Source organism: Montipora capricornis, unplaced genomic scaffold (assembly GCF_036669925.1).
Source record: "Montipora capricornis isolate CH-2021 unplaced genomic scaffold, ASM3666992v2 scaffold_418, whole genome shotgun sequence".
NCBI classification, from domain to species: domain Eukaryota; kingdom Metazoa; phylum Cnidaria; class Anthozoa; order Scleractinia; family Acroporidae; genus Montipora; species Montipora capricornis.
Genome location: NW_027180149.1, coordinates 1 through 12,223, shown reverse-complemented (window position 1 = coordinate 12,223; position 12,223 = coordinate 1).

The window sequence follows — 12,223 nt, the reverse complement described above, 5'->3', positions numbered from 1 at the left end:
CGTTTGAGGGCTCCAATTCCAGAAGCTACTTTCTTTGTCAGTTTATCGACATGGCTACTCCAGTTAAGATTATTATCAATAAGCACGCCCAGGGATTTAGCAACAGAAACTTGAGTGATAGGAGCACCATTGATCTCGGGAATTGGAGGATTTGTGAGAGCATACAACCTCTGCCTTGATCCAATCAGCATAAATTCGGTTTTTGTCATGTTCAGGGTAAGTTTGTTTGCTATCAACCATTTTTTAACGTTTTCTATGGCATGGGGAAGTCTTGATTCTATGTCTCGTGTATTGTCACCCGCATATGTTAAGTGGGTGTCATCTGCGTACATCCATGGCACACAATTCGTTTGACAATTTGGCAGATCATTGATATATAGCAAAAACAACAATGGACCCAAAATAGTCCCTTGAGGGACGCCGCAACTTAGTGAGTAAGTTTTAGAAAGTGATCCATTAATGGAACACTTTTGAGTGCGGTTGTCCAAATAGGACTTAAACCAGTTGTAAGAAATGCCATGTATGCCGTAATTATTTAATTTAGATAAAAGGATCTCGTGATTAACCGTATCGAAGGCTTTTTTTAGGTCTAGGAAAACAACAGCGTTTATTTTTCCTCGGTCAATGTTGTAAGCCCAAGAATCCGTAGCCCCAAGTAGAGCCGTAACGGTGGAATGAATAGAGCGAAAACCAGATTGGCATTTACATATTACGTTATGCTTTGTTAGGTACGCATATAATTGGTTATAAACTATTCTTTCAAACACTTTGGCTATAACCGGGATAACGGAAATTGGGCGGTAATTGTTTAGGTCATCACGTTCCCCTTGTTTGAATAGTGGAGTGACCCGTGCACACTTCCAGTCATCTGGGAACACACCTACATTTAATGACTGATTGAAAATATAGCACAGCGGTTTGCATGGGCATTATGAAGGCTAGCTTTCCTAACCTTTAACGACAGATAACATGAGGACATGTTGACAGATAACGAGTCTCTCCCGCTTAACTTCGACGGCTCTTATTTACAATACCTTCACCTCAAAGGTGACAGGTTAACGTGGATTAGTGATCTTGAATCCCTAAAACATTTCTTTGAGAAGGGTTTGAAACAACAAGGCAAATGGTCGTCGCCCGGCGGAAACTCAAAACAATTTAAAAGCTCTGACAACAACCTCACTATTACTTAATACAGTAAAAAGCAACTCACTCTCGCCTTCCAGGGGCGAGATGGACCCGTTTTAAAAGGCAACTTGATCAAACTTGTTCGAGACAACACAGGGAGAACCGATTCAACGGGCTCGAATGTCTCTTCAACGGTCGAACAAGTAAATCCATTGTTGTTTGAAGCTAATGACATTTATGCTAATCAACCAAGGGTAGCCGAAGCTGGACCAGTATTTTCCAGTCAAGAGAGATCTAATACTGAATTAGTTGCTGAAATAGAAGGTATAAAACTTGACCTCCTTATTCTACAGAAAAAGGTAGAAGCCAACTCTAATCTGCTCTCGATAAATTGCCAAAATCGAGAGGAATTTGCTGTTAGCGCCGAACTTTGTGAATACAAAGGGAGGTGTGAGAAACTGGAATCATCTATATGCAAAAAAGAGAGAGTTATCGATGAACTTGAGGAGAAATGTTTGTCTCTCGAAAACCGTGCTATATCATTGGAACAGGAAAATGACTCACTAAGGCTTGCATTAAGGCTTATTTTACAAGAAAAGAATGAAGAAGACTCCCATCACCAGCAAGAGACGAACGAGTGTTTTTATCAAGTGAAAAACTCGGGCACGAATGTTGGGTGTAATAAACGCAACCAACGTAAAATGTCAACTCAGAATAATATCGTGACGCGTAACAGGTTTGAGATCCTTAGTGATGCATAAGATGATCCAACAGAGACAGAGGCAGCAACACACAAAATCATCCGGCGACGGCAAAACCATCAACAGGCGTCATATAGGTCGTCTCGCAGTAATCCTAGTGAACCAAGCGAAACTTCTGATAACGATGATTTACGCGGTGAGGTCGGCAGAGAGAGGAGTGCCAGCAGTAAATTTACAACCCTATTGATTGGGGACTCCATGGTCAAGGGTATTCACGGTAAGAAATTAGCGAAAGCAGTAGGGCACCGAGTGGTGGTAAAGTCATTTTCTGGAGCCACAACCAAAGCCATGAGAGATTACTTAAAGCCTAATTTAGAGCTCCAGCCTGATGAAGTGGTGCTACATGTAGGTACAAACGATCTGAAGGCTAAAAACGGCAAAACATCTAAAGAAGTTGCAGAAGCTATTGTTGATCTCGCTAAACAGATAGAGGGGTCATCCGAAGCTCAAGTCATAGTCTCAGGACTTGTAACACGAAAGGACAAGCTTAATGATAAAGTCTCAGAGGTGAACAAGCACTTGACGAAGTTTTGCCGTCAGAACGATTGGAGATTTATTGAACACAATAATATAAACGAAAAGGGGTTAAACCGTGGAGGTCTACACCTGAATTTTGCAGGTAACAAGCGTATTTTTAAGAATTTTTATCATGGTCTAGCGCATTGAACTTTTACTATGCCTTCCATTAATGCCGTGCCGTTGGAAGGCAACAGTCAGGAGTCATCGAGAAGTCCGACTCAAAATCCTATTGATCGTTCTCGAGTATTGCCCTCCAAACGCGGTTTTAAGCTGGCCTCGCTGAATATAAATAAATTGACCACTCATCTTGATGAACTCAAGATCTTTCTCGTAAGTAACGATATAGATGTTCTCGCAATTAACGAGACTAAATTAAATGAATACATCACCGATAATGAGGTCAGTATCTCTGGTTATGATATAGTTAGACGTGATAGAACTACATATGGAGGTGGGGCGTTTGCTTTTATGTAAAAAAGTCAATTAACACTTTTCGGTGCGCAACGATCTTTGCATGGGCAGTCTTGAGAACCTTTGTATTGAAATACGCAAACCTCGTTCTAAATCATTTATTGTTGCTACGTGGTATAGACCACCTAATTCGCTTGTTAGTATATTTTCACCTTTTGAAGAGTTGATTGGGAAATTGGATTCCCTTAATACTGAATTCTACCTTTTAGGGGATCTAAATTGCAATATGGCCGCATCCCAGTTTGATAGCGATACACGCAAATTATTAACTATCACGGATGTTTATGGTCTTCAACAACTCATAACAGAACCAACAAGAATAACCGAAACTTCTGCAACATTGATTGATTTAATTTTTACTAACTGTCCTGACAAGGTGTTATGCTCAGGTGTGCGTCATATTGGCATTAGCGATCACAGCATGGTCTATGTCTATCGAAAATTAGCCATTAATGGACAGAGTAAGGGTCACACTAATATAACCTATAGGAATTTTCGAAATTTTAACCGTGATAAATTTCGTAGCGATGTTGCATCTCAAGATTGGGATCACATAAACAATTCTTCCAATCCAAATGATATGTGGAATGAATGGAAGGAATCCTTTTTGGCTATTGTTAACAAGCACGCTCCATTGAGAACCACTCGTGTTCGCGCGCGGGGTTCCCCATGGATTACTTCTGAGCTTAAAAAACAGATGCACGATCGAGATATTTTGAAACTCAGAGCAATTAGATCAAAAAATCCTAATGATTGGGTTCACTTTAAAAGACAGCGGAACAAAGTCAATAGTGCGACTAGGCTAGCGAAGCAAGTTTATTATCAAAATATGCTAAACGAGCATAAGGGTGATTCCCGCAAAACCTGGCAGATCATCAATGAGCTGTCTTCCCGAAATTTAGTGGAAACGTCTGTGAAACAACTGAATGTAGATGAGAAATCAGTAACAGCTCCAGCAGAAATAGCGCACGAATTTAACCGTTATTTAGCTACCATTGGCCCGAAACTTGCAAGTGATATTCCTTCTTCAGATGGCAACAGCTATCTGAATTATCTCACTAGCACGGATAAGGAGTTTCAGTTCCGCCCAACCTCCACAAATGAAGTATTTTCACTGCTGAATAAACTGAAAAAATCAAAGGCAGTCGGCCTTGGCCAATTTACATTATCAACTCTGTTGATAGAACCAAATTTTTTTAATCATGTGAGAGAACAACATGGAATCGAGCCATGTGAAATCGTCAAGAACTTTAGGGTCCTCAGGAAGTGCTCGAACAAGATCGATTGTTTGATTTTTGAAATGTTTTTTATTCGGGACCTTAAGCCAAAATTAAACAAACAAAGTGATTCTATACGCGCAAAACTGTTTGCTTAAGACTTCCAATAGTTTTCATTCTTTTTACCTCTTTTTTAGACTTTATTTTGGCATTTTGTTATTTTTATTGTTCGTATGTAAATACTTACCTTTTACCTTCATTCCATTGTTTCAGAAGTTGTATATATGCGGAAATTTTATTCACGATCTCTAACTTGAAAATGACTGTGGAGCGGTCGACACGTCGTTCCTATTTTTTATCGCTCGTTTTTATAACTAAAAGAAATAAATAAAATAATAATAAAAATAATAATAATAATAATAATAATAATAATAATAATAATAATAATAATAATAATAGATATGCAGAAGAACTAGAACTCAATTGCTACTTTGAGGATGGCGCAACGGTCTTGGAAGGCACTGACAACGTAACAATAGCGAACGAGAAAGAACCCAACAAAATAAAACAGATCATCTATCAAGCAAGTATGAAGAAACGCAAAAATGAAGTCATGAAACAGCCATGGATCGGAAAGTTTGTGACTCAAGACTGGCAGGTTCCAGAAGTATCAGCCCATTCATACGACATTTTTAGACAATGGAAAAACATCCCGGATATAGTCATGTCAGTTGATACAAGCATTAGACAGCAACTCCTTAACACAAAGAACTATAGATCACAAAAGTTACACGAACAAGTAGACGACTTGTCCTGCCGACTCTGTTTTAAAGATCAGGAGACAGTATCACACATTCTCTGAGGCTGTTCTCTCATAACAGTCACTGTATAAAGCACGACGCGACAGAACGCCTCCCCCCGTTTACCATGCTTTACTGGAAAGATACAAATTTGAAGAATCTGAGTATTCTAATCCGTGGTACAAGCAATCTTATCCGCAACCAAGCCAAGAGAATAACGAGGCAAAGATCTTGTGGGACATACCCTGGAAATTGGAAAAATGTCCAATGAATGGCGCAAATAGACCGGATATCAGTGTATTGGGCAAAAAGAATAAAGAATGGATCATCATAGAAGGAACAATGTGCAACCCAGGAACAATTACAATGAGAACTAAACACAAGAAAGATAAATATATATTGATTTAAAACTAGGTATTAAGAACTTATACCCTGGTCATAAAGTAAAGCTCACTACAGCAGTCTTTGATTTTCTCGCAGTTTACTACAAGGATCGTGAAAAAGAAATTACCAGCATATTGGATAACAACTTATCAAAGACAACTATTGACCGCTCGCAAAAGTGGATCATCTCCCAAAACTGTGAAACAGTAAAAAGGTTTCTTTCATAAACCGATTTTGGTTAAAGCCGTTTATGGATGATGAAGATGTACATAGTATCTTATTTGTATTTTTTTTTAATTATTTTTTTTAATCTCTTTTTCTTTTTATCGTTTATAAGGATCATTCTATGAATTTTGCTACTTTTACTTTTTTTAACTATAATATGCATATGTAAGTTTTACAATATTTACACCGTAATTTGTTAGATTAACTATAGTCATATGGTTTTATAGGATAGTTACATGATCACCATTGCCCAGGCCTACAAGCCCGCAAAGGTTGTACAATCACTTGAAGATATTTCAATAAAGTCTTCAATAATAATAATAATAATAATAATAATAATAATAATAATAATAATTTAATTCTTATATTGCGCGCTTTCCATGAAATGATCAAGCGCGTATTACATGATTTTTATCTATAATAACTTAATTAAGAGTATCTAACTACTAAATATTAAAATATATTATGATAAAATTAAAATATACAACATATGTTAAAATACTAGTAATTATCGTGATAAAAATTAAAATTTAATAAATTAATAAAAAGCTTCCCTAAAGAGGTGCGTTTTCAGATGGCGCTTAAAAATCCCTGGATCTGTAATAGAACGAATCTCACGCGATTAATACATTCCAAAGTGCCGGAAGTGCGACCTGGAATGATCTGTCTCCTAATGTAACCCTACTTCTATAAGTTGGCGTTGCAAGCAACAAACCATCCGAGGAGGATCTTAAATTATAATTTCCTGATCTTTTAATAATAATAATAATAATAATAATAATAACAAAAATAAAAATAAAAATAATTATAAAATTAAAAAAATAATAATAATGATGATTATTAATTATTATTATATCATCATCATCATCATCATCATCATCATCAGATCAAACAGAAGGTTTCAATATTGCTGCCCAAGATCAAAGCATCAAGACCAACTACGACCGAAACAAGATCCTAAATCTGGAGCACTTATATTCATTGTTCTGACGAGTGCTTACGATACGTTACCAAGAAGACTGATGTTTAGGTTAGTTACTGTCACTACGACTGGGTCTCTCACACTTTGTAGAAATCCTACGAACAGTATACACTAACACAACCGCAGTAATCAAAGGTTCAAAAAAGTCATTCAAGGTAGCGCATGGTTGCCTACTCAGTATGCCGTGTTATTCACCGGAAGCTGATTGATGAACTTGGCAATGGATATGGGCTGCAGCTGGATTACCAGATTCCAATTGAAGCTACTGATAGGGAGCTACGAAGCAGGTTCAAAAGCTGGGGAAGTACAAAATTGCATAGGGTAATGTATGTAGACAATTTATGTGTGTGTTTCACTTCGATTGATGCAGGCAGATGGGGACTGAAAATCATAGAGAATGAATTCAAAAGGTACGGCTTGATACTGTCAAGACCTAAAACAGAAAGTATGACATTGAAGCATGACGAAGAAACCACTAAAAGCGAACGTTTAATTATCTCTACATGAAGAAAAAATCAAAAATGTGCTGGAATTTAAGTATTTAGGTGTTATGTTTTCTCCAGAAAAACCTACAAGGCTGATTGAACATAGAATCGCATCAGCAACAACTAAATTCCACGAGCTCCGAAAAATACTCACAAACGGTCGAATATCAGCGAGGACACGGGGTCAATATATGAATGCTCTTGTACGATTAAGATTATGCTACAACATAGCAACTTGGAATAATCCAGATCATTTTGTGACGTTGTATGGCACAGAATGTTGAGAAAAATGTGAAAAATGGATTTAAAAGAAAACCAGACTGTAAAGCATTCATCTACTCAAACAAAGGCCTACTGCGTATCACCAGGTGTCAATCTATTGAAATTTTTGCTGAAAAACAACTGGTCAAATGGCTTGCACATAGTGTAAAATGAAAAACGTTGCACTTAAAAAATTCTCTCTCTTTATGACTACAACGAAGAAAAACTACATGATTGGGAATGGACCGGCAGCCGTTTTGGAAATTACCCCGAGATAAACCAAGCTTCAATCGCTATATTAACTCTAGATATGGCAGCTTCGAGGATGAATCATCCACATGAAGTACGAGTATAGATAGATAGAAAAGATGGCACCGACCCAATGTGCAGAAACTGTGGGCAATTTCAAGAAACAGTTGACCACCTTGTCTCTGGATGCCCTGAACTTGCCAAGACAGAGTACATACAAAGACACAATAAAGCTGCAGCATATCTCTACTGGACAATCTGCAAACACTATAACATCAAAGTACAAGATAAACACTACGAACATGAACCAGTTAATGTGACAGAAAACCAGTGACTATACTCTGGGACATGCCAATCCAAACTGACAAAGAGATAAAAGCAAACAGACAAGACATAGTGGTGAAAGACAAGAGAGAAAGAACCTGCCTGCTTATGGATATGTTTATCCCCACAGAAAGGAACACCTCCTTGAAAACAATTGAAAAACTCACAAAGTACAAAGATCTTGAGATTGAAATCGAGAAAACGTGGGGAATGAAAACAATAACTGTCCCAGTGATCACTGGAGCTTTTGGGCCTATCAATAAGGGGAACCGAAAACTACATCGGCAAGATCCCCGGCAATTTCAGAATAACAGAGCTACAGAAGACCGTCCTCCTTGAAAAATGCTCACATACTAAGGAGGACCCTATCCATAAAGTAATCCAGCAGACTTATGAACTCGGCACCTTAAGTTAAAAACGGCAAGACTTAAAGGACTTTAAAAAAAAAAGAAATAATAATAATAATAATAATAATAATAATAATATTATTATTATTATTATTATTATTATTATTATTATTATTATTATTATTGTTATTAAAGACTGATCAGGCACTTATCTGGCTTCGCAAAAGAATCTCAGTTAAACCTGAAAATGGACTTTTAGCACGGTTACCTATAAAGGTCTTCGTGAACAAACGAAATTAGTATAATACAAAGTGATTACTGAGTATAGCCCACAAACACTTGAAGGGAAACAAGAATATTGTTTGATTGAAACTGGGAAGGTCAAGCGTGATTTAAAATAAATTCTATCTGGTCCTCTCTCCTACCCCTTTTTTTAAAATTAAAATGTCCTATTTTGATTTGAAGTATTATTCTACGGAAAGGTTTGGTACCTTTACAGAAACCACAAGTCTTCTTACAGTTCTCAATAGTATATTGCAATTGATCATGGCTTGAACATAAATTTGAACTTGTCAGCACCGCGCAAACCATTGAATTGCCTGTGTCTCTGCAAACTGAAAAAAATAGGCACACAATGTGTGCATGTGCCACGGCTGCAAATGTTTTGTCTTTTATGTGCAATCATCATTGGGATAAGGTGACTTTGGTGGTTACAGAAATTAACCACAGCAGCACAGCAAAAAATGCATAAATTTGCCCATCTTTTCCACTGTCATGCAACAAAAACATAGGGGGCCGCTTAGCTGGGATGGTAGAGTTTCGGCCCGGTATTACATAAGGTGAGCCAGCCCAGCTTGGGCTAAATTTCGAATAGTTCGTGTGAAAAAAGAAAACAACAACAAGAAGTGGAGAGACATTTGTCTCACCGTACTACAACTTAAAGTAGCCTTAAAATTCTGATATCTTGTAAATCCTTTACGTAAACAAGAAAAAATGACAAATGCCAGGGAGCTCATGTACTCACAAACTTGATTTTTTGTGATTTTCTCAGACATGCCAGGATCTCGGGTAAACGAGCCAGCCCGCCTAACCAGGTCAGACTGGCTCATGTAATCGACCCCTAAATCCGAAACCGTTTCATGAAAAACCAAAGAACTTGGATTGTTGTGGGAAACAAATTTATAAACAACCCCTCCATTTCTTATGTATATTTTTTTGCAAACTTTTCACTTTAAATATTATTTCTCGCTCATTGTTGTATTTTTTTGTCCACATAAACACTCAAAAATAAAGATTTTTTTAAAAATCTTACCATAGATATTATTTTGTATCCCATGTCAAAATTCGCATAACAGGCTGAAGACAAACATAGCCACGCACGCAACAAATTTAGTCACACTTACCTCTTCGTCAAATTCTCGTGCAAAACATAAAGGAATTTTTACTTACCAAAAATATTTTTTTTCCATTCGTAAAGACCCAGCAACATTTTTCGTGCAACTTGTGGTGCAACAATGTTGCGTTGCGAGTTGAGAAGTTTTGTTGTGCATATTACCACTTTCTTGCGCAAATTTTTTTGTTCCAAAAAATTGGAAATTTTACGGCTGTTATTTTTTATGGGTCACAGGTCATTGTTTTACCAATACACAAAGTATCCTAAACATTCACAAAAGCTAACCTTAGGCCTAAATACTTTTGTTTAGGCCTAATTAGGCCTAAGGTTAGCTTTTATGCAGGTTTAGGATACTTTCTGTATTGGTAAAACAATGACCTGTGACCTGTGGCCATTGACTTGTGAAAAATACCACCAGTCCACTTTACTTTTTCAAACATCAAAAATTTGATGCGCAAGAAGGTAATAATACGCGCAACAAACAGTCTCAACTTGCGCCACAAGTTGTAATTTGAGGGTGGAACACACGATTCCGACCGAAGGTTTGATCACGACAACAACTGAGACGCTAACCTCTGACATGAATATCCTTTCCAATTGCCATAATAACCACCCACATACTTTTGCTTGGCTCTAAAGAAGCTCCCTATGTATTTTTTTCCACAATTTCGACCAAAATTCCCTGTATTTCATTCTCTTCGGTGAAGGCAAAAAAACACTATCATGATTGCGACAAGCCAATGGAAAAAAAAAGGAATATCATGAAAATCCGAAATTCCAATTTCTACTGGGTTTCCTCGATCACTTTTCGATGTCCCAATTACTGCAGTGCTAACGGCAAAATCAACCAATCGATGTCCAGCTACAGAAATTGACGTCCAATCGGGGGCCCGATTGCTGCTAACAAAATCAATCAGAATGGCCTTGTGCTGACAATAGTGTCACGGCCAGCTGTGACACAAAAACAATTTATCACCAGCTTGATTTTTTATCAGTCACAAGAGCATATCGAAACTAGTTTACCTAAATGGTACGTAGAAATGCTGCCTAGGGAAAGGGAGGTGTTCAAACAAAAACGTACCTAATTTTGTAATATTTTGAGACCACTTCACAATAAACCTTACGCTAGCAAGGAAGTTAATCAGCAAATTGGTATCTCATATTTCATAAATATTCGAACAAAAACTTACGCTAGCCGCATGTCAACGTTGCCCAAATCGATTTCTGATAAATCTGTGTCGAAAAAAGCGTTGATCTCTCTCCAAAATCGTTTTTAGACGTTGAAATAAGTTTTCACCATACATTTTCTTAGAGCGACTTGCAATGTTTTCCCCTGACGATCCCAGAACTCTTTGCGTATAAACAGGGATCCGATTACTGACAACTTATTCATACCAAGGGTGAACCATCTTTAACGCGTTGACTTCTGGGGGCTCCCCCATTGACCAGTAAAATTGTCTGGCGTGAGACAGAGTAAAATACTAAGTCTGGCCGGTTTAGGCTGCTTTAGGTGTCAGTTAGTTAAATTACCTCAACCATAATTGAAAAACCATGAAATATGAGATAAGATTTTCGGATTAACCTTGCTTGTAGGAGGATCCGTAAGGTTTATTGCTGTTTATTGGCATGGTCTCGAAATATTACATTACATCTGGAGGAAATAACAAAATAAAGCCTTTTTAGTTGTATTTACGTTTGTCTAGGCGGTTTTCTTATTAGTTACATCTTGCGTAAACGAATTATGGCTTCTGGAAATATACCTCCTCAGAGCAGGTAAGTCGTTGTCAGAGGAGATGGAAATTGTATTGCTCTTTGGAGAGATGAAATGAGCGATGAGAAACATGAGGTAATCCATGTAGGTTAAGTTCTTGTTTGATTGAGAAAAATCCAACAGTTTTTGAGCCGCTGCTATTTCTACAAACTCGATGATTCTGCTCAAGCAAACCATTTCAATCTCCTTTTGCCTCGAGGCAGCTGTTTTAACGCTCCTCTTCCATAGAATATAGCAGACTATGTTTCGATAGATTTAGACAACACTGGGAATTCATATCTGATATGCCGGGCAGCTGTTACATGTAAACAAACCTTTTCTTCTGTCAAACTAGCATCTACATGTATTAAAGTCACTGGACCTAAGCAAACTTGTCACGCTCCACTTTGACTTCGACCAATACAAAAGCGTCATCTTCATGTACTAGTTCTCTGTAGATCTGATCTTTGGAGCAGGTGTCTGAGGTTTTAGTACTGACACAATCATACTCTGTTATGTACAAAGTTGGTGTAGGACATTCAGAGGTTCTGTAACCTCGTACAAAATTATTTCAACAGACCTTTGTACTCATCGAAACCTTGAATTGGTCACGATTAATAGCTCTAGCCCACGACAAAACATCATTGTTATTCCTGGGTGAGTAAAATATTCCAGCGTGAGGACGAATCTTTTGCTTCTCTGGGTACCTTTGATCATTGTCACAACCCCACACAGCACAATGATTGCCACTAGGCATATTTCCAAAACTATTTGAATTGCCGAGTTTAGAAATAGGCAAAAAACGAGCCCATACACACGTAAATACAATTGAAAAGGCTTTATTGAGCTATTTCCTCCAGATTTATTCCTAATGTAATATTTTGAGACCATTTCACAATAAACCTTACGCTAGCAAGGAAGTTAATAGGA